Source organism: Bos javanicus, chromosome 2 (genome assembly GCF_032452875.1).
Source record: "Bos javanicus breed banteng chromosome 2, ARS-OSU_banteng_1.0, whole genome shotgun sequence".
Lineage (NCBI taxonomy): Eukaryota > Metazoa > Chordata > Mammalia > Artiodactyla > Bovidae > Bos > Bos javanicus.
The window spans coordinates 22,212,046-22,235,917 of record NC_083869.1 but is presented as its reverse complement, the minus strand read 5'-3'; the positions used below and the strand labels follow the sequence as shown (position 1 = coordinate 22,235,917).

General features: G+C 41.5%; 1 long non-coding RNA gene across 1 annotated transcript; it reads left to right on the top strand.

Annotated features, from left to right (window-relative positions):
* The first annotated feature begins 204 nt into the window (after window positions 1-204).
* Window positions 205-12,508, top strand: LOC133258437 (uncharacterized). The gene is made up of 3 exons (XR_009740022.1): window positions 205-292; window positions 4,263-4,365; window positions 12,181-12,508. It is a non-coding gene; the product is annotated as an uncharacterized LOC133258437 (long non-coding RNA).
* Window positions 12,509-23,872: the final 11,364 nt, after the last annotated feature.

Genomic DNA, 23,872 nt, shown 5'->3' with positions numbered 1-23,872 from the left:
TAAAAAGATTTTTCGGCGAGGGGGGAAGGAGCACTGACCTGCGTTGTTCTAATCCGCTGAAAACGGCCAAGTTCTCGAGCTCCCCTGCTGTCCTGCAGTCGGCTTCCTGTAAGTGTTGCATGTGACATTAGACTTCCTCACTGCACCTTCTCTGACTTGTTCAAGGAGCGGTCAGAGACATGTGATAAGATCGCCTCCCTGCCTACTTCACGCTGGGGTAACCCTGTGTCTCAAGAAATGGCTGTGTCCCCACAGGGGTCCCCAGCTGGCCCCAGACATCCCCAGGGCTCAGGTAAAGAGGAGAGAAGCAAGGGGGTGGGGTGGGGGAGGCAGGGAACAGTGGTGTCTGGGCTCCTGGCTCTTCTGATGCCACGAGGCTCTTGGGCCCCCCGGGTAGCCCCACCTTGGGGAAGGGCGGCCCCTGGGAAGGGCAGCCAGCTCACGGTGGAGCCTGGAGCTTGGGCGCTGGCCCGTCACCAGGATGGGCCCAGTGCCACGGCCCTGGGGACTGCTGAGGAAGGGCGGCCATGAGCTGCACCCAGGGCGTCCCCAGGATCCTCTCTGGGGCGCCAGCATGGGCGAGCACACCCAGGGCCTGGCTCACGTTCTTCTGCACCGCGCAGCCACAGGGGCCACTCAGCCTGAGTATCCTGAGCCAGTCTCAAGTTCACGTCCAGTCTAGTTAGTCCTGCTGTCGGACAGTGTGCCCTAACTTTGGGTTCAGCAAACAAAGCCACGGTACTCTCTGTCTCCCAGGGCTACATAACTGGTACACATTTCCCACTTGCTGGTCTCCAAATGCCAGCCTTTTGGTTTCTCCTAAAAGGCTGACTTCATCTTCCTGTGGGATGGATGGGGTTCCTAGTGGCATGTGAGCCCTGACTGTGGGGGGCCCTGATGCTGGCCTGCCAAGAGCACCAGGGAGAGTGCCCTTCTGTGCCCCCAGCAGGGGTGAGGCCTGGAGCAGAGCTGAGGCAAGACCAAGCAGGAACCTCAAGGGTGCCATTCTAGCCTGCTTGTTCCTGTGGTCAGTCCCCTCCTCTCCTCTTTTATAATTCCTCGAGCCCTCTGGAGGGCCAACACACTGGAATTTATGGATGTAGGCAGTGGTGTGTGGAAGTGAAACAATGTCTTGGACCAGGGGGAAAATAGTCTGTAATTTATACAACCTGACTCAGTGCAGAAACCCCAATGACTGTTTCTATTTGGCTATCCTGGCGTAATTCTTTTTTTTTTTTTTTTAAATGCTTTTAAAGGGATTTTTTTTTTCTTTTTAGTTGTTTTTTATAAAGGTAACTGTAGACAAGCCTACTGTTCCAAGTCTTGAAAATATGACCCTGTAATTCCCCAAAGAAGTTTTCCATGTGAGAACACCAAGTGAGGAAATGGATCCTGGGAGTCAGGACTTTGGATAACACGAAACTCTGCAGTCTCACCACATGAGTGCCTTTCTGGCTTTGAAAACACACATAACTGTTTTTACCATTCTGACAGCTGATGGCTGGTTTTCTGACTGAACTGTACAGTTAGATTAGCCATCTGAGTCAACATGGCTAAAAGCACAGCCATCACTTTAAAAAGAATAATGGTAAAACTTGGCCATCTTGGAAAAACAAAATACTCCATGGATGATAAATAATAATGAATCGACTTGAATATATTTAGAAGTGTCACATTCTGGGATAAGCTGCCAGTTCCCTTTTTTTAAACTAAGCAGTTACATATGTTCTACTTCAGTCATGCTCTGTGTGGAATTTTCAATGGTCTCAACAAAATACATTATAACTTCCCTTAAAATTTCCTAACCTGGCTTCCTGTCCATGCTTTTTGTTTTTTCTGTTTAGGTATTAAAAGAATTTTAACAACTTTGTCTTTTAGAGCAGTTGTAGATTTACAGAAAAATCAAGAAGATAGTCGGGTTCTCATTCTGTACCCAAGCTCCCTGATATTAAAATCTTACATTTAGTACGATAGATAAAGAGAAATTAAGAAACCAAAACTGATACATTATTAACTAAGGACCATAGGTTATTTCAGTTCAGTTCAGTCGCTCAGTCGTGTACAACTCTTTGCAACCCCGTGAACCATAGCACTCCAGGCCCCCCTGTCCATCAGCAACTCCCGGAGTCCACCCAAACCCATGTCCATTGTGTCGGTGATGCCATCCAACCATCTCATCCTCTGTCGTCCCCTTCTCCTCCTGCCCTCAATTTTTCCCAGCATCAGGGTCTTTTCCAATGAGTCAACTCTCCGCATCAGGTGGCCAAAGTATTGGAGTTTCAGCTTCAGTATCAGTCCCTCCAATGAACACCCAGGACTGATTTCCTTTAGGATGCACTGGTTGGATCTCCTTCCAGTCCAAGGGACTCTCAAGAGTCTTTTCCAACACCACAGTTCAAAAACATCAATTCTTAGGCGCTCAGCTTTCTTCACAGTCCAACTCTCACATCCATACATGACCACTGGAAAAACCACAGCCTTGACTAGACGGACCTTTGTTGGCAAAGTAATGTCTCTGCTTTTTAATATGCTGTCTAGGTTGGTCATAACTTTCCTTCCAAGGAGTAAACGTCTTTTAATTTCATAGCTGCAATCACCATCTGCAGTGATTTTGGAGCCCAGAAAAATAAAGTCAGCCACTGTTTCCACTGTTTCCCCATCTATCTGCCACGAAGTGATGGAACCGGATGCCATGATCTTGGGTTTTCTTAATTTTTCCCCATGTCCTTCTTCTGTCGCAGAAATCCCATCCAGGATACAACATTACGTTTAGTCATCGAGCTTACTTAGGCTCCTCTTAGCTGTGACAGTTTCTCAGACTTTGCCTGATTTTGATGACCTCGACAGTTCTGAGGAGTACTGGTCAGGTATTTTGTAGAAGGTTCCACAGTTGGGATCTGTCTAATGTTTTTCTCATCATCAGACAGGGTGATTGGGTTGTTTAGAGAAAGACCACAGAGGTAACGTGCCATTTTAATCACATTACATCATGAATATTTACTGTCAACGTAATTTCACACTGTTGATCGCAGCCTTGATCACCCAACGTAATGCTTGTCATGATTCTCCACGGAAGGTTGCTCCTCACCCTCTTCTCTACTGTTACACTTTGGAGAGAAAAGCTTAAGGGTGGAGTATCTATATAAATTATTTTGAATTTTTCTGCACAGAAGACTTATCACTTCTCCCCATATATTTTCAGTCATTTTTTTATATCAGTATGGTCTCACAGATATTCATTTCATACTTTGGGTTATAATTCAACACCAGTTTGCTAACTTTGTTGCTCAGATCAATCTCCTTTGGCTGGTGGGAGCTCTTTCAGTGGGCTCCTTGTTCCTTTGATATTCTCCTGTCAATATTGTTTCTTGGTTTTTGTTTTCGAGCATTTCATTATTTTCTGGCACTAAAATACACTCCATGCTTATCAAATATAGTTCTTCCCCAGCTGTCCATGACATTTTTTGTCTTGACACATGAATGAAAGAAAATAAATCTATGGGCCTGAGAAAACTTTTATGTACCTTCAATTTTCATTAGTTCTGTCCCGTGTATTAGTAAACGCTTTTTGAATTTTTGAAGACTTTTTTTATATGTACCATTTTTAAAGTCCTTATTGAATTTGTCACAATATTGCTTCTGTTTTATATTTGGGTTTTTTTGCCACGAGGCATGTGGACCCTTAGCTCCTCAAGCAGGTATCTGACCCACAGCCCGTGCATTAGGGAAGGCAAAGTCTTAACCACTGGACCACCAGGGAAGTCTCTAGTAAATATTTTAAAAATTGCTTTTATAAACTTAGTCCTATCTTCTACCAGCAAGAAAATGCCAAAACACCAACCGAGTGAGATTCTGCATTTCCTTAATTCCAAGACACATGTTTTTTTTTTTTTTCCATATTCTAACATTTCTGGAAACAAAGTGTACATTTAATACAATGTCCTTGCCCCTACCTCCTAGCCTGTCATAAATTTAATGGTACACCTTACAGCTGATGGTGTCTTGGGAATGGAGGGAATATAGCAGTTAGTTATTTGGACTACAGACATTATTTAACTACTTTCACTGATTTTTCTTTCCCCCACTGAACAAATACTTTGACTAAAGTGGTTTGATGTGTAGCATCTACAGATTTTTACCTGTTTCCAGACACAATCTAACTTTACCTCAGATCACAAATTCCCATCAAGTGTTAAATTCTTTTCAACTTTTTACGGATTTAAAATCTGACTCCTTTTATGTCTACCCTGACACTTTTTCAGGATCTTGGACTCCATCATCATGCCTGAGGAGCCTAACAGTGACAGCAAGTGGCTGCAGGAGTGATGTCTCACGCCTGTGGATGAGGACTAAACGAGCTTACTGGTCAGAACCAGATCTGAAAGGCCTCCCTAGTTCCACCTCTCCACTCAGGGAAGCCACCCAGCTACAGAACGGCAAAACTGGCTATTCTGTTCTCTGTGGCTGGGAACTCACGAACTGCTGCTGCTTTGGGAGTGTCACGCTTTATAGCTTTTTTTTCTTTTAATGGACAGAAACTTGTTCACCCAGTCACCATGGCCATATTTCAGTCACAGATAAAATGCCCAATCTTTTCATCCAGGCAGGAGAACTTGGATACTCTAAATACTATTTTCTGTCCTGTGCTATGTTAAGTCACTTCAGTTGTGTTTGATTCTTTATGACCCTATGAATTGTAGTCCGCTAGGCTCCTCTGTCCGTGGGAATGCTCCAGGCAAGAATACTGAAGTGGGTTGCCCTCCTCCAGGGGATCTTCCCCACCCAGGGATTGAACTCGGGTCTCCTGCCTTGGCAGGCAGATTTTTTACCAACTGAGACATATGTGTAAAATGTACTAAGATACTGATGGTGCCCTAGTCATCTCACTAGCATTCAGAAGAGGTTGGAAGAGTTGCCACACTGACTTTTTAGGCAGCTCTTACCACATGCAGTTGTCCCTTGGTATCTGTAGGAGATTGGTTCCAGGACCACCCCCCCAACCACCCCATCCCGACAAATCCGAGGATGCTCAAGTCCCTTAAGTCAGCCCTGTGTATCCATGGTTCCACACTGGTGCATAGAGAGGGCCTAGTGTACTTTGATTTAATTCTCACAGCAATCCTGTGATCCCCACTTCACAGAGAAGTAGTCAAATTAGAGGGGCTAAATAACTGCTCAGGGGCCACTGATAAGTTTGAAGCTGGAGATTCAGCTGACTGCTATTCTTTGCTGTAGATGATTTACCATCTATAACTCACAAACGGGCACTTTACTGAATATAGTTCTATTCTCTAATTAATTTTTGCACATGCTTTTCATCTCAGCCAAAGCTAAGTGACAGGACAGAAACTATGTCTTTTGCTTGTTTTGGCCACATTATGCAGCATGTGGGATCTTAGTTCCCCAACCAAAGACTGAACCTGGGTCCCCTGCATTGTAAGGCAGACCACTAGACCACCATGAAAGGTCCTAGGACAGTGTCTTTTACCCCATTAACTCTGCCTCATTCCAGCAACTGTCTGTTAACTCTGCACTTCGGCCTTACTGGTAATCAAATTTTTTATTAGAAAAAAATCACAATTTTTCTAATAAAAGTAAATAATTAAGCTTCATAATTTCCCTCCCCACTACATTATTTTTCAGTTATTAGCTTCTTAAATTTTAAACTTATTTTGTTGCTTTTCACTCCTTTAAATAAAAGGCTTAACTTTTTATCTAACTATATTTTTAGTATCAGATCAGACCAGATCAGTCACTCAGTCATGTCTGACTCTTTGCGACCCCATGAATCGCAGCACGCCAGGCCTCCCTGTCCATCACCAACTCCCGGAGTTCACTCAGACTCACGTCCATCGAGTCAGTGATGCCATCCAGCCATCTCATCCTCTGTAGTCCCCTTCTTCTCTTGCCCCCAATCCCTCCCAGCATCAGAGTCTTTTCCAATGAGTCAACTCTTCGCATGAGGTGGCCAAAGTACTGGAGTTTCATCTTCAGCATCATTCCTTCCAAAGAAATCCCAGGGCTGATCTCCTTCAGAATGGACTGGTTGGATCTCCTTGCAGTCCAAGGGACTCTCAAGAGTCTTCTCCAACACCACAGTTCAAAAGCATCAATTCTTTGGCGCTCAGCCTTCTTCACTGTCCAACTCTCCCAATCCATACATGACTACTGGAAAAACCATAGCCTTGACTAGATGAACCTTTGTTGGCAAAGTAATATCTCTGCTTTTGAATATGCTATCTAGGTTGGTCATAACTTTCCTTCCAAGGAGTAAGTGTCTTTTAATTTCATGGCTGCAGTCACCATCTGCAGTGATTTTGGAGCCCAGAAAAATAAAGTCTGACACTGTTTCCACTGTTTCCTCATCTATTTCCCATGAAGTGATGGGACTGGATGCCATGATCTTAGTTTTCTGAATGTTGAGCTTTAAGTCAATTTTTTCACTCTCCTCTTTCACTTTCATCAAGAGGCTTTTTAGTTCCTCTTCACTTTCTACCATAAGGGTGGTGTCATCTGCATATGTGAGATTATTGATATTTCTCCCGGCAATCTTGATTCCAGCTTGTGTTTTTCCCAGTCCAGAGTTTCTCATGATGTACTCTGCACATAAGTTAAATAAGCAGGGTGACAATATACAGCCTTGAAGTACTCCTTTTCCTATTTGGAACCAGTCTGTTGTTCCATGTCCAGTTCTAACTGTTGCTTCCTGACCCGCATACAGGTTTCTCAAGAGGCAGGTCAGGTGGTCTGGTATTCCCATCTCTTTCAGAATTTTCCACAGTTTCTTGTGATCCATACAGTCAAAGGCTTTGGCATAGTCGGTAAAGCAGAAATAGATGTTTTTCTGGAACTCTCTTGCCCCATAATTCAATATACTCTACATTGTTAATTTTAAAATAGTCTATAGTTGCAGAAGTGATTTCCTTTTTGATCCAAAAATTATTTAAAAGGATCATATCTCAGTTTCAAGTGCTCAGATGGAGGTGGAGGTAAAAGCCATCTTGTGTAACTTTCAGTGCTATGTTTTTGTTATATGTCTACTTTTTGGTTAGTTTAAGTTACTTTGTGGTGTAGTATTTCATCAATTCTTGAAATTATCCATGGTCTTTTGAAAAACTACATATATTTCCTATTTATTGGGTTAGGTTAATAACTGTTATGTAGATCTTTTGTTCCTACTTAATTTTATCTGCTTGATCAAATTCTGAAAGTATTCTGTTAAAGTCTCCCACTATGATTATGGAAAACTTTATTTGTATTTTTAAATTTTTATTTCATGTATATTTTTAATTTGCATTATTTTGCTTGTATTTTTTAACAAGTTTTGGTTTATCTAATTCAGTGTTAAATGTTCAGTTCCTACAGTTTCATTGTTATTGAAGCTTGTTTAATATCTTTTGTTTTATATCTTGTTCAATATTTCTTTTACATTTATTCCTACACTTTTTAGAGTTAATATTAACACTCCTATTTTTGTTTGTTAGAATTCATCAACCTATCCCTTTATTTTCTGCCTTTCTGTATAATTTTGGTATACAAACACTTCTAAAGACAGCATTTAGCTAGATTATCTTTTTAATCAATCTTATTTTAATAGAGGGATTTAAATGTGAGTGAATCACGCTCACTGTTGTATGCTCATCTTATGCTTGCCATTTTATCATATATATTCTGTTATATTGTTTTTTTGTTCCCTTTTTCGTGATCTTTGCTGATTGACTATGGTTTATATTATTATAGCACCCCTGGCTCTGTAGGTGTATTTTAATATCTAATGGTTTAGAAATCCTCCCTATTATACTTTTTTCTACAGGTTAAAATATATGTAACCTTTCTTGGTGAACATCAGAGAACTGCACAGTAAGACCCTGTTAATCGGTAAGGTCAAGCCATTGTTTTGGGAAATTTAATGGTAGGTTCATGTCAATAACAATAATAAATTTTGTGTATATGGGGATGACACTACACAGGCATTAGAAACTCTTCTAAAGAGTATGTGGCCAGGTCTCCATTCACTTCCCTCCCTGCTTCCAACAACAAGAACTGGCTATAGCTTTCACAAATCATGTGGATGAATGTGGGCAGAAGGGCAGTCAAGAACCTAGTGGCTGGCATGTAGCCAGGAACATCCTGAGGAATGTTTGTGCAAATTTTGGACTCAGATATGCGGGCACTTTAGAGATCTGTAGAAGGGAGGCTCTCAAGGTGAACTTCCTGCTATCTCACTTCCAATCACTAGAAGTCACCATCAGCTGAGAAATCTAATCTAGATTTAGGTAAGAACACCAAAGTAAGACTACAAGAACATAAACATATCCTTGAAAGACATGAAAAATCCAAATTGAGGAAATAATGTTGCTAGACCTACTGAGGAGGCTAAAATTCTCAGGTTCTTAGTGTCTAGTTAAAAAAACTCAGTATTCAACAATTTTCCCCTAAAAATGAGGTGTTTTCCACTTTTCAAAAACTTTGATGTAGGTGAAAGGGTGATAGGGAAAATTCTGGCCATAAAATACCTACGCAGGTATTCTTTGTATGTGTTTCTATTTGTGCATGTGTTTGAATAAAGGTTAACATTAAGATTCCATATTTTATTTTTTATGGAGAATCCCAGTGGGAGGGGAGCAATAAGGATAAAGGTGAAACAACTGTTTGAAGACCTGCCATTATTAACTCTCAATTTACTAGACTGAGATCCTAGTTTGAATCACAAATAAGTGATTAAATACCTTAAAAGAGCAATTCTGTTCTAACATAACATATTTTAAAAATTAATTTAGCCTCATAAAATTTTATGAAGCAAATCTTTTCTAAGTATTCTCATAATACAAAAGGGAGGACTAAGGGATTCCAAGAGTTGAAGGGATTTGTTCAAACAAGTAAGTAAGTGATAGAACTGGGATTTAAACCCAAAGCTTCTGACTGCAAGACCAGTGTCATTTCCAATATACACCAAAACTTTTTTTTTTTGGTCGACATGTGGCATTGTAGCTCCCTGACCAGAGACTGAACTCATGCCCGCTGCACTGAGAGTGTAGAATCTTCACCACTAGACCAGCAGGGAAGTCTTACATCAAAACTTCTGTCTCAGAGAAAGCTAAATCCGTGCACACCACATGCATGTTGTAAGAGAGAAACTGCAGCGAGGTACACCCTTGGTAGTCAGTGCTTCACGATGTAGGTCAAACAATTCAGCTGGACCTAGAACAACTGTTTCTACACTGACCCTGAGTGACTTCTGGAGCATTATGTCATGCCAAAGGCTTTCCTCATTCGCAATCAAGCAAAAAGACACCATGCACCACATTTCGGAGTCCTAGGAACAGCTACAAAGAAGAAGAAGGGTCAAAAAAGTTCTCTTGCTGATGCACTGCACTCTGGTACATTTGATTATGTCCTTGTAATGTAATTGAAGAGTCATTCTTTGGCATACCATAGGGCCTGATATCGACAAACAAACTGGCCCTTTCCAATATCATGCAGTTTAATTCCAAACATCTAGGCCTCTCACTCATCTTTGTTATTGATCAAAATGTTGAAAAGATATGGCAAACTCCCTTACTCATAAAAAGACTGGCTAGGGACACAAAGAAAGCCTTGCCATTCACCTAGGATGAGTTTTAAGAAGCCTATAAATACAGAACTCCAGGGGTGGCAGACAGTATGAGAACCAAGACCCTCTCATACATTTGTTGCTCCATTCTTTTAGGCGGAATAGTGAAAAAAAGAATGCAAGGCAATCTTAAAATTCAAAAGTGAACCAAGATTATTGGGAGAGATTATGAGTGGGTATTATGCAGATTTGTAGCCCCAATTCAGAATTTGTATTTTCCCTACACATATCTATAACATAGGAGCAGGAGAACAGTTAATTGCCTATTTGTACAATCTTCCTACTCAGATGTAACCCTCTCTTCCACATTTAACAGCATACAGAATAGGGCAGAATTGGTAAACAAGCTCACGTCACTCCTAAAAGGAAGGCTTCTGGAATCAAACTACCTGGGCTCAAATCCCAGATCCATTACTTACGAGTTGCAGCGAATTACTTTATTGTTTGGGGCCCAGTTTACTCATGTGTAACATGGAGATAACTTTCTGAGTACTGAGTGTGACAATGCATTCAAAGAGCTTAGCCAGTGCACTGCATAAATCGTGGCTACTATTACTGTTAGTAGGTGGAAATCTTATTAGGAAATTGTACGTTAGAACTTCTCATAAGAAATGTAATCAGAGTCAAGCAATGGGCTTTATCTCCGGGTGCTGTGTAAGCAGGAAATAAAAGATCTTCAGAAATCAGAGGCAGTGGAGTTACAGGTCCTCCAGTCATCCTAGAGAGGCACAGTCCAGCCAGGAAGTAGAATAGGAAGCCTGGAAGTGGAGTAGCATTTATGCTTCTAAATTTAGAAGAGTTGGATATATTTGTGTCTGATTAAAAAATGAGGGAAATGGTTTGTGAATTATATCTCCATTAATTTTTTTTTTTAATGATGAAGGTTTCGTAACCAGTGAAAAACTATGGGGATGAGAAAGAGATGTTTAGAAATGGCCATGAGTGTAGGGAGAGGAACAAATGGCTACACAGGATTTTGAAGAAACTGTTTATGTGATGTGAAGTGTAACACTTTTAAGCCATGCCTTTGGGAAAAACTTAAATGAAACAGATATGTCACTCTTCAAGGCTATCTGGCTTTCTGATGTTTTCTGTGAATGAGACTCTAAGCAGGATCTGCACCATGTAGGGCCTCAGGATTTATTCAGGTTACAATTAAAGTGTGGGTCATATCCAGCTGAGCAACATCAAAGCCAACCACATCTGTTTATCACATATTTTCTGGTTTATGATTTGGATTTTGAAGTGGCTACAGACAGGCTGAATTACACAATTCTATAAATGAAGTAACCTTTCAAATGATAAACATCTCTCAAGATTTTATTAATATTTACAGTCATTCTGAATAACAATACATTGTATATACCATTATCTATTATTTTCTTTGTCTAGAAATAAAGCTGGTGCTTTGGGAAGTACCTAAAATAAAAACAAGGTGCTGTTTGTGGAACTGGGCTTCCCTGGTGACTCAGTGGTAAAGAATCTGCCTGCCAATACAGGAGATGCAGGGGACGTGGGTTTGATCCCTGGGTCGGGAAGATCCCCTGGAGGAGGAAGTGGTAACTCACTCCAGTATTCTTGTCTGGATAACCCCATGGACAGAGGAGCCCCGTGGGTTATAGTTCATGGGGTCGCAAAGGGTGGGACATTTGCTGAATTACTGTTGCACATCTCTCAATGATATACTTTCTGTGCTGAAAGCCACATAGCAACTAATTAACTTCCAAGCACAAATTGATGTACAACAATGATCGAACATCTCTTTATCTAATAACAGTAGTCTGTTTATTGAAATGTTTCCTGAACATCTTATATAAACTGCATTTTAACCTTAGGGCACAGTGGAACATTAATAACATTGATGGAAGTGGAGGCAGAATAGGAATTAATGGAATATCACAATGAACTGATTATAGTTTTTGTTTTAATAAATTATACTTCCCTTTTTATTGAAAAAATGACTACCATGAACTGTAATGTTCATTAAAATACATAGAAATTTTTAGTAACAAGGTGTAAATAGGTGTAAAATAGGTGTAAAACCTAATAGGTGTAAAACCTTCCTAAGCAATAAGGAATATGCAGAGGGCAGATAAGTTGTGACCAGTAGTGTGTTACTAAATGTACCACTACATGTATAAATTCAGGTTAAAAATAATTCATTTAGCTTGATTAAAGACAAGCATTTAAGGTTACAAAAATAAAAACAGCTAAAGCAAGGCAACACCAACACCACCCTGGGCTGTCATTAATGATAAACTGTGTTGCGATCCAAACTGTAAAGGAAAAAAAGTCCAGGAATCCACTACCAAATGTGCTAACAGTGCACTGACACATCTTGGGGTTATGTTTCTCGTTTGCAAAGTTGCAATAACATATATTTTATTTACAGAAATCCAACTCTATGCTTGAAAGAGAAAGAACAAATAAATATACAGTGGCAGCCATTTCACTCACCACTCTGTGCAATCTCTCTTGAGACGAAAGCTGTGAGGCTATGGTTGTCACTGGCATGCCATGCTGGGTATAGTACGAGTCTTCAAAAACACGTATCATTCACATTCCAGGGCTCATAAATGGCAGCCGGCCACTTCACGTGGAAGTCAACCCCCAGTGATCAAGAGGAATTCCCAATAGAGGGAATTTCTACCTTAGCCACAACTGTAAACTTCACTGAACTCTGCTGGACTACAGATGTCTTGATCTCACCGTGGTTCCTCGTCCTGACAACGGCAGCTCAGAAACTCTGCTGCTGCAGTGACTCCAAGGCTCGGTTATAAGCCACCATGCCTTCTGGCGTGTCCTTCCCTCGTGTTCTCCTTACACCAAACGATGAAGTAAAGATTTGAGACAGAGTTTTGAAAAAAAATAAAACCCTTTCATTGTGGCCCAGTACCTGTGATAATTTCATGTCTTTTAAAAGGAAGTTTGGAACATTACTGCTCCTTTTAAAGGAAAAGAGGAGCAGCTAGGCTCACCGAGAGATGAACGACTATCTTAACACATGAAAATGTCCTAATGAAATGCTCCCCGCCACAGTCTTAAAAAAAACATGGAGCAATATGTACTGAAATAAAGAAATGACCTTCCATGTCTCAGTATATCTCTGAAGTAAAGAGTGACACTCCAGGCAATAAGCACATGAGAGAAAGGTGTTCTGTCTCCTGCAAAGCCAATCTTGGCCTTGGTTCAAGGTCAGCCTCTTCCTTCCAGACCCTCCCAGTAGAGGCTTGCCCCCTCCCTCCCCTGGACCAGTGGTTCCCTTGCCCCTCTTACCAGTCCACCTGGGGGTCGGCGGAGAGAAATGGGTCTGGCACCTTGCAGGGGTTTACTGAATGAATGAAAGATCACTGCCTCCCAACAACAAAGAAGAGCGGATACTCAGTCCAGTTCACTAGCTTCATAAACGGTCTACTCCCTGTATGCACAAAGTATGAAAACTTCAAAATGAAAAATGCTGGTGCCAATTCTAAGCTAACCTGCCTAGTAATTTATATATCTTAAGGCAAAACTGGACATAAAAACTCCCTCTGTCCCTCCTTCCATGATCTCCTGTACTTGCGCTTCTTGAATCTTTTACTTTTACTGAATCATAATACCATCTCAACTGCTCTCCTCAAAAAAGAATTAAACTCCTTAGCTTCTCAGTTTTCTTTCTAGGATTAAACATAAGCAGTACACCTCCTGACAATATTTTTAACAGAGAAATAGGAAGCCAAACAGAAGGCAATGGCACCCCACTCCAGTACTCTTGCCTGGAAAATCCCATGGATGGAGGAGCCTGGTAGGCTGCAGTCCATGGGGTCGCTAAGAGTCGGATACGACTGAGCGACTTCACTTTCACTTTTCACTTTCATGCATTGGAGAAGGAAATGGCAACCCACTCCAGTGTTCTTGCCTGGAGAATCCCAGGGACGGGGGAGCCTGGTGGGCTGCTGTCTATGGGGTTGCACAGAGTCGGACATGACTTAAGTGACTTAGCAGCAGCAGCAGGAAGCCAAACAAGATAGAAAGTCTTTGACAAACAGAAGGCAACCAATCTATCTTCAGCCATCCTGTGCTGGTGACCACTATTCTGGTTCAAGGTGCCCATGGGCTACCTTCAGAAGGGTGGACAATGAGGATGGCCAGGCAGGGGCCTGCCAGGAGGACCCGCATGAGATGGCCAAATAGCATGGATGAGATTAGCACTATGGTGAACTTACATGTATATGGACAGCCTAGTTTCCTGGCATCTCATGTGCTGTGAATTTGCTCCCTCTGATCTAGAAACATGAGTTCCGACCCACAAAGAGCTGAATTTCTCTGTTGTTGGCTGAGCTGAAAAGACAACAATTAGAAAAAATAAAGATTTCTCCACACAGCCTCTCAGAAGGGATCTGGCCTGTGATCTGCCATACTCTGATTTTCAAAATTCAAATGGATTTATCTGTTCATGAAAAGACCACTAAACTGATTGTAAATCTAAGTACTAAGACTATTATTATAGTTCAGCTGCTTCTGAAGCAGTAGCTACCTCGGGCCCTAATAGCCTAATTTTCCTGTATATGCTCAGATTGCTTTGTAAATGCTCTTAATAGCACAAACTACTAGCATTATCCATTAACCTAAAATATAATAATTATGACATTAAGTGTTTATGTGTATCAACAGTGTTACCTTTAAAAAAAAAAAAAGGAAAGAAATCCTAAGTGCTTTCTAATGGATTGCCTAATTCATCATCATTGAAAAAAGCTGCTATTTCTACTTAGAGGTGGTGATATGAACTTATTGCTAAATGAAAAATAGTAACATACTCTCCTGAGAAAACTATTAAATTGCACACATATCTGTTAACTGATTAGCTCACTCTCCCATGTTTTTCTTATATGGAAAAAAGCTAGCAGCAACATGGCACATTTTGATGGGACCAGGTGGTTCTTATAGTCCTATAAACCCAATGGTGTGATACAGTAACTACCCAAGCTATATAGCCAGGCCACCTCAGTGGGTGAGTGCTCTAGTTATCTACTGCTGTGTAACAAAGAGCCCAAAACTCAGCTTCAGAAAACAACCATTTCATTATCCTCGTGAATTTCCAAAGGGCATGATGGAGACAACTCTTCTCTGTTTCATAACATCTGTGGTCATAGCTGGGATCACTGATAGACTGAGGGCAAGAGAAGACTGGGGCTACAGAATCCACTTCCATGACGGTTTCATTTATGTCTGTTGCAAGGCTGGGAAAGCTAAAGGGTGGGCTCATCAAGACTTATATCTGGCCTTTCTAGCTTCTAGCTGGACTTCTTACTTGGCGGCTCAAGCCTCCAAAAGCAAGTGTTCCCAATAAGGCCAAAGTACAGCCTTTTATGATCTAACCTTGAAAGTCACATGGGGCCACTCTGTCTTACTCTCTCGGTCAAAGAAGTACAATCCCCTTTCCCCACCAGAGTCAAAGGAAATGACACAGACCCATCTCTCACTGGATGAAGCATCAACATACCTGTAGCCATGATTTCAATATCTACAATGAGTCTTCAGTTTCCTGTGTCTGGTACAACAACATTTGGGACTTGAACTTTTATTGATCAGCAAGTGTGTTTTCAGAATTAAAACCACAAATGGTTGCAATTGTATTTCTAAATAATCAGTTTCTCAATTGGTAATATAATGCCTACTTGGGTGTTCAGTTCAGTCAGCTCAGTCATGTCCGACTCTTTGCGACCCCGTGAATCGCAGCATGCCAGGCCTCCCTGTCCATCACCAACTCCCAGAGTTCACTCAGACTCACGTCCATTGAGTTGGTGATGCCATCCAGCCATCTCATCCTCTGTCGTCCCCTTCTCCTCTTGCCCCCAATCCCTCCCAGCATCAGAGTCTTTTCCAATGACTATTTTCCACTCTTTGCATGAGGTGGCCAAAGTATTGGAGTTTCAGCTTTAGTATCAGTCCCTCCAATGAACACCCAGGACTGATCTCCTTCAGAATGGACTGGTTGGATCTCCTTGCAGTCCAAGGGACTCTCAAGAGTCTTCTCCAACACCACAGTTCAAAAGCATCAATTCTTCGGCGCTCAGCCTTCTTCACTGTCCAACTCTCACATCCATACATGACGACAGGAAAAACCATAGCCTTGACTAGACGGACCTTTGTTGGCAAAGTAATGTCTCTGCTTTTCAATATGCTATCTAGGTTGGTCACAACTTTCCTTCCAAGGCGTAAGCGTCTTTTAATTTCATGGCTGCAGTCACCATCTGCAGTGATTTTGGAGCCCAGAAAAATAAAGTCTGACGCTATTTCCACTGTTTCCCCATGTATTTGCCATGAAGTGATGGGACCAGATGCCATGATCTTCGTTTTCTGAATGTTGAACTTTCAGCCAACTTTTTCACTCTCCACTTTCACTTTCATCAAGAGGCTTTGTAGTTCCTCTTCACTTTCTGCCATAAGGGTGGTGTGACCTGCATATCTAAGGTTATTGATATTTCTCCTGGCAATCTTGATTCCAGCTTGTGCTGCTTCCAGCCCAGCGTTTCTCATGATGTACTCTGCATAGAAGTTAAATAAGCAGGGTGACAGTATACAGCCTTGACGTACTCCTTTTCCTATTTGGAACCAGTCTGTTGTTCCATGTCCAGTTCTAACTGTTGCTCCCTGACCTGCATACAAATTTCTCAAGAGGCAGGTCAGGTGGTCTGGTATTCCCATCTCTTTCAGAATTTTCCACAGTTTATTGTGATCCACACAGTCAGAGGCTTTGGTGTAGTCAATAAAGCAGAAATAGATGTTTTTCTGGAACTCTCTTGCTTTTTCCATGATCCAGCAGATGTTGGCAATTTGATCTCTGGTTCCTCTGCCTTTTCTAAAACCACCTTGAACATCAGGAAGTTCACGGTTCACGTATTGCTGAAGCCTGGCTTGGAGAATTTTGAGCATTATTTTACTAGCGTGTGAGATGAGTGCAATTGTGCGGTAGTTTGAGCATTCTTTGGCATTTCCTTTCTTTGGGATTGGGATGAAAACTGACCTTTTCCAGTCCTGTGGCCACTGCTGGGTTTTCCAAATTTGCTGGCATATTGAGTGTAGCACTTTCACAGCATCATCTTTTAGGATTTGAAATAGCTCAACTCGAATTCCATCACCTCCACTAGCTTTGTTCGTAGTGACGCCCACTTGACTTCACATTCCAGGATGTCTGGCTCTAGGTGAGTGATCACACCATCGTGATTATCTGGGTCATGAAGTTTTTTGTACAGTTCTTCTGTGTATTCTTGCCATCTCTTCTTAATATCTTCTGCTTCTGTTAGGTCCATACCATTTCTGTCCTTTATCGAGCCCATCTTTGCATGAAATGTTCCCTTGGTATCTCTAATTTTCTTGAAGAGACCTCTAGTCTTTCCCATTCTGTTGTTTTCCTCTATTTCTTTGCATTGATCGCTGAGGAAGGCTTTCTTCTCTCTCCTTGCTATTCTTATCTCTCCTTGCTATTCTTTGGAACTCTGCATTCATATGCTTATATCTTTCCTTTTCTCCTTTGCTTTTCACTTCTCTTCTTTTCACAGCTATTTGTAAGGCCTCCTCAGACAGCCATTTTGCTTTTTTGCATTTCTTTTCCATGGGGATGGTCTTGATCCCTGTCTCCTGTACAATGTCACGAAACTCCATCCATAGTTTATCAGGCACTCTATCTATCAGATCTAGTCCCTTAAATCTATTTCTCACTGGTGTTAGGTAAATATTAATTTGGAATAGCAACAAAGTATTATTGGAATAACAATAATGAATAACAACAGGCAGATTTGTTGGCTTGTTTTGCCTTTAATTTCATAAAAATTATTCAGTTGGGTCAAAAACATTTCCCCCTATTTCCATAAAGGCTTTATAGCAATCAGATGCCCCAAGTTATATTAGAACACTTATGGAAAGTAAGTTAAAACCAATTTAACTTTATAGAACTAACTTTTCAGCTTGAGGTGGCAAATCTAAGTTTCTATCAGAGCAGGTAGAGAAGTAAAAGCTAATGGTAATACTGCAGACTGGGGTTAACTGGAGCACGTGTGTCCTTAAGATATCTGAGTTCAATTTTTTAGAAAATACTGCACTTTTCATAAATGGCTCTTAGATCACAACTTATGATCTTTAATTCAGATTAGGTGCAGATAGTTGTTAAGTTTACAGTTTTTTGTCCTAGTTCTATTGGTCTATTTCACACTCCTCTGGGACTAGAAAACAAAAAGTACATAATTCACTAGTTAATAATAAACACGTATTGAGCATTTAGCATGTTGCAGACACTGAGCTAAGCTACTGACATTTGTATCTCATTTAATGTGCCACAGTCCTTTGGGGGTATTACTGAACCCATTTTACAAATAGAGAAATTAAGCTTCAGGGAGGTTAATTAACCTGACAAAGGTGAAACAGCTTGTGAGTAGTAGAGAGGGGTTCACACCCAGATAGGGTTTGATCCTAATACTCTGCTCTCAGCCACTCAGTTCAGTTCAGTTGCTCAGTCGTATCCAACTCTTTGCGACCCCATGAATCGCAGCACGCCAGGCCTCCCTGTCCATCACCAACTCCCAGAGTTCACTCAGACTCACGTCCATCGAGTCAGTGATGCCATCCAGCCATCTCATCCTCTGTCGTCCCCTTCTCTTCTTGCCCCCAATCCCTCCCAGCATCAGAGTCTTTTCCAATGAGTCAACTCTTCGCATGAGGTGGCCAAAGTACTGGAGTTTCAGCTTTACCATCATTCCTTCCAAAGAAATCCCAGGGCTGATCTCCTTCAGAATGGACTGGTTGGATCTCCTTGCAGTCCAAGGGACTCTCAAGAGTCTTCTCCAACACCACAGTTCAAAAGCATCAATTCTTCGGCGCTCAGCCTTCTTCACTGTCCAACTCTCACATCCATACATGACGACAGGAAAAACCATAGCCTTGACTAGACGGACCTTTGTTGGCAAAGTAATGTCTCTGCTTTTCAATATGCTATCTAGGTTGGTCACAACTTTCCTTCCAAGGCGTAAGCGTCTGTTAATTTCATGGCCGCAATCACCATCTGCAGTGATTTTGGAGCCCAGAAAAATAAAGTCTGACATTGTTTCCACTGTTTCCCCATGTATTTGCCATGAAGTGATGGGACCAGATGCCATGATCTTCGTTTTCTGAATGTTGAACTTTCAGCCAACTTTTTCACTCTCCACTTTCACTTTCATCAAGAGGCTTTTTAGTTTCTCTTCACTTTCTGCCATAACGGTGGTGTCATATGCATATCTGAGGGTATTGATATTTCTCCCCGCAATCCTGATTCCAGCTTGTGCTTCTTCCAGCCCAGCGTTTCTCATGATGTACTCTGCATATAAGTTAAATAAGCAGGGTGACAGTATACAGCCTTGACGTATTCCTTTTCCTATTTGGAACCAGTCTGTTGTTCCATGTCCATGTTGCTTCCTGACCTGCATACAGATTTCTCAAGAGGCAGGTCAGGTGGTCTGGTATTCCCATCTCTTTCAGAATTTTCCACAGTTTATTGTGATCCACACAGTCACAGGCTTTGGTATAGTCAATAAAGTAGAAATAGATGTTTTTCTGGAACTCTCTTGCTTTTTCCATGATCCAGCAGATGTTGGCAATTTGATCTCTGGTTCCTCTGCCTTTTCTAAAACCAGCTTGAACATCAGGAAGTTCACGGTTCACATATTGCTGAAGCCTGGCTTGGAGAATTTTGAGCATTACTTTACTAGCATGTGAGATGAGTGCAATTGTGCTTTTGGTGAATGTGGCTCCCCTAAACCATAGATGAGTGGTACATAAGAAGGGGGGATGTGTAAACACTTGGTCAGCACTTCTTTGATTAGAATCCATCCAGTTACACTAATTTGGGGATGGAAATGGAAGTTTACCTGAGGCACTGAACATGCAGAGATAGTCCCTTCCACTCAGAATCCTGTAAGACTGTGTAAAAGTCACTGTACTCCAGCACCCAGAACACATCTCTCTGGACACCTGGAAAGAGATCTGGAGTCTCAAGCTTCTAGAAAATGGACAGTGCCTCCACCATTGATCAGCCTGATAGAATACAATCCACTAGCAAGGCACAACTGACGTATTTATCAAATGAGGACAAGATACGGGATCAAGGAAATCCGCATTTCTGTGCTCAACACCGTTTCCTGGCAGATCATCACTTGATTTTCCCTTTAAAAAAAAATCTGTTTTGAAAAATCCCCTTTAAAAAAAAAATCCTCCTCTATTTCCTTGAAGAGAAAATTCAGAGAGTTCTCATACATCAAACAAATGACAGAGGCAGTTTTTAATCATTTAAATTATTTATCCTTCATTGTTTAATGCTTTATACCACTCCCCCATGCATAATTTATTACACCATTTATGTTTATTAAAAATTGATCACAAGTACATGCTCTCTTCCCATCCTCTCAGGCTACAGATATTTCTCTGTCAGATCGTTTGAGAGTAGACAACATTTTTTTTAAAAACTGACTCTAATGGTTTGTATGCTGGTCCTTTTCTTAAATTCCTTTTCTTCCACAAAAGGACTAGAGGTTACCTTTATGTATTAACTACTCATTTCTCTTTTTATATAACAAGAATGTTTACCTGAAGACCCACTGAGGCTTTCAGGAAAAAGGTTTATGTTGCTTTTCTAACGTTTAGATGTGAAAAGGACGCATGAAAAAACAAGATTCTCGAGTCTTCTATAACAGAGGTCACAGCTGTGGAGCCATCTCTTTCTCTTTGCTTTTTCTATTCTGTTCTGTATTTCCTCCACAAATGACTAATTTTCCTTGCCTTAACTGGAGAGCTTTTTTTTCTCTTCTCCTTTTCCAGTTTCATCCCAAATCCCCTTGCGTTTGCACTTCCCAACTCCTGATTTGTGTTGTTCCCAGCAAGTCACCAACTGCAAATCCTCTAACTCCCCATCACCAGTGTTTACAACCCATTACCCTATGAATGAAAGGTTCAAGAAGGTGACATCCTTGGACACTCCTGCCTCAGATCTGGTCATTCTTCTCTTCCCCACAGGAGGACAGAGAGAAGCAGAAATCAACCAGGTGGGTGAGAGGTGGGGAGGAAGGAAGAAGAAGCACGCAAGGTTCTCACAATGTATGAGTCTGAAAAACGTTCGCAGTGGACTAAACCCCAAAGTAATCACACTTGATACATTCCAGTTGGCTCTGCTTGGTCCTTCCAGCCCACCCCAATGGGATCCAGCCCTGTCCCTCTTCCAGGGCTCCCTGCTGAAGCAGACGGCTGGCCGCCCAAACCAAAAACCTGAAGGTAACCCTCACCTCTGCCCTTTCATTCACTCCCATAACCAGTGAACCAATTGCCCAGACTTGTAGATTTTCCTTTTCAGTATCCCTGGAGTCATCCCCTGAGCCATCCACCACTCTCCCCTGCCTGGCCCCAGAACAGTTTCTTGAGGTCTCTAGGCCCAGGTCCTTCCATTCTCAGCATGATGTAGCTATGATCTCTCTGAAAGGCAGATCTGCTTACAGTTGTCTTCCTATCACAACTGAAGCCAAGTCTAACCCTAATATGGCTTACCAGGCTTTCAATATATGATGAGGCTCCTGCTTAGTTCATGGGCCTTTTGTTTCACAAACCCTAGGTGTGACTCCTCCTCACCCCCATAAACACACCCAGGCAGCTCTACTCTCTACACTCCACTCTCCAGCCACACAGAACTTCTCCAGTCCACAGAGGAAACATGTTTTCTCTTGTCTCTGGCCTGGGGTGTATAACTCCAGTGAATGGTGGCCTCCAATGAAGCTTGGCTCCTGGTATTCACACCTTGTATAGTCCCCTGTCTTGGAACTGGGCTGTACTTGTGACTTGCTTTCTAAAAAAAAAAGAAAGTGCAGAACCTACTAGTCATGGTCTGAGACTTAAGAAGGCCTGGAAGCTTCTGCTTTTGTGCTCCTAACTACCATGGAAAACGTCCAGCAACCCTGCTGAAGAGACCACGTGGAAAGACCACATGAAGAGGCCACTTGGAAAGTAAGAGGTCCTGATATTTCCTGGAGAAGAAAAGCCCAGCTCAGTTCTGCCCCAGCTAACCTGCCATCTGAATGCAGCCCCCGTCTGACCATAAGCAAGAACAGCAGAAGAGCTGCCCAGTTGAGCCCAGCCAGATTGCAGAATTGCAAGCAATGAAATGATTGACATTTTAAGCCACTAACTTTTGGGGAGGTTTGTTACATACCAAGATATAACTGTAATAAGCTCAATGTATAAATGAAAGGGAATACAATATTATTTCACAGAATAAATTTGATGCAATGACAAATCAATATTGTCATATTGGAGATATTGTCCATATGTCATATTGTCATATCCAATATTTTGGATCTGCCAACAGGCAGATCCAAAAAAAAAAAAAAAGAGCAGAATATTAAAAGGATATAGAGGAACTCACACCACCAGCTTCCATTTAGAATATATCACAATTTTATTCTGTCATTTTCTTTGGTTTTAAAGACATTTTCCAAAGAAAAAATTTCCTACTTTTTTTTTTTAAGGATTCCAGGTCTGACATTAAAGCTAAGGAGTCCAACCAAGGATGTGATGTGAACCTTAAGACACAAATGGAAACTAGCATGTGGCCAACCCATCCTGCTCTTCCGTTTTCTCTTACTTAGTAGTAGTGTAGCTCCAAAGCTATGGATGAGGGCATAGGGATTGCTGTGTTCAAGGCTGACTAGAACATTGTGGGGGCTCCCAGCTTAGCTGGACTGAACATCAGTCTAACTTTAGCAACAGTTTAGCTCAGCGTGAAAAATCACCCAAAGAACAAAATGGCCAATTTTGACTCGTAACTAAAATGATCACTAGAAATAAAACAGCTACCCATAACTTTAGCCCAGGCATCCAATCAATTACATACACACATACACTCACTATACTGATGTGATATACACACTATACTGATGCTCCATGGAGACAGCTGAGGCACTGTTATATAACCCAGGATATGGCTAGATTATTTTCAAAAGCTCTGTAGCTATAAAGAAAGAAGAGAAAGAGTACTAAATTTATAGCAGTTTGGTGGAACTTTGGATTGCTGCTTCTAATAATTACTGCTCTTTCAGAAAGAAAAAGGATTGTTATGTAAGAAATAGGATCTAAGCCAAGTATCTGTCTTTCACAAAAATCAAAAAGCAGAATGTCAAAAATATTTTCTAACAGTTTATACTGGACTAATGCTTTGATGTTTCTGAATGATCTCTTGTAGGTAAAATTATTGATGTATGTTTTGCAATGTATCATGTCTTTCAAAACTATCTCCAGTTAATAAATCCTACATGCTAGAGAGTGAAGAAGTAGGTTTAAGAAAAATCTGGTGGCCTAAATGTCACATGTTTAGAAAGAGAAGGATCAGTTCTCAGTGATTGCAAAGCTGCAGACACTAAGCAGGAGAAACAGAACCTTAAGCGTAAACATAAACTTTCAGCATTTATTAAATGTTCTGTCAGTTGATGAAACTGAGCATGAGCCCCTTTTAAACACTGCTGAGAGAGAACAAAATCTAGACTTAAAAATGGGAACTATTTCCCACTCTCTTTTTTTTTCCCCCTAGATAAGGGGGCTCTGTGAATAGATGCCACTTGGCTGCTCCCTGCGACCCAGCAACCCCAGAGAATGGAAAGCTTATTCTCTAACTTTCCCTCTTCTGTGGAATAACTTCTGGTGGAAGATAGACTTGTGCTTTGACTATGGAGAGAGGACAGGATATGCAGGCAGTGAAAATGAGCCAAGCAACTCATTTTTACCTTCAACCCTAACCCTCAAGATAAAAGAAAAGGCTAGCTTAAGAGCAATAGACTTCCCTGGTGGCTCAGACGGTAAAGTGTCTGCCTACAGTGCGGGAGACCCAGGTTCGATCCCTGGGTTGGGAAGATCCTCTGGAGAAGGAAATGGCAACCCACTCCAGTACTCTGGCCTGGAAAATCCCATGGACGGAGAAGCGTGGTAGGCTACAGTCCATGGGGTTGCAAAGAGTCAGACACGACTGAGTCACTTCACTTTCCTTTCCTTAAGAGCAATACGGTTTCTCAAGAGAAGGGACCTGGGATATTGTCATGGGGAAGGCAGTCATCTCAGACACAAAGAAAGAAGGGGTAGTAGGGATGGAAACTCGTTTTCCTTATGTGCCAGTTGCTAGGCTGGGCTTGTTCACGTGATTTTACTTACTAGGTAATTAATACGTGTTTATTGGTGGGTGGATGAATGACAAAGGCAGGCAAGTCATATCCAGAA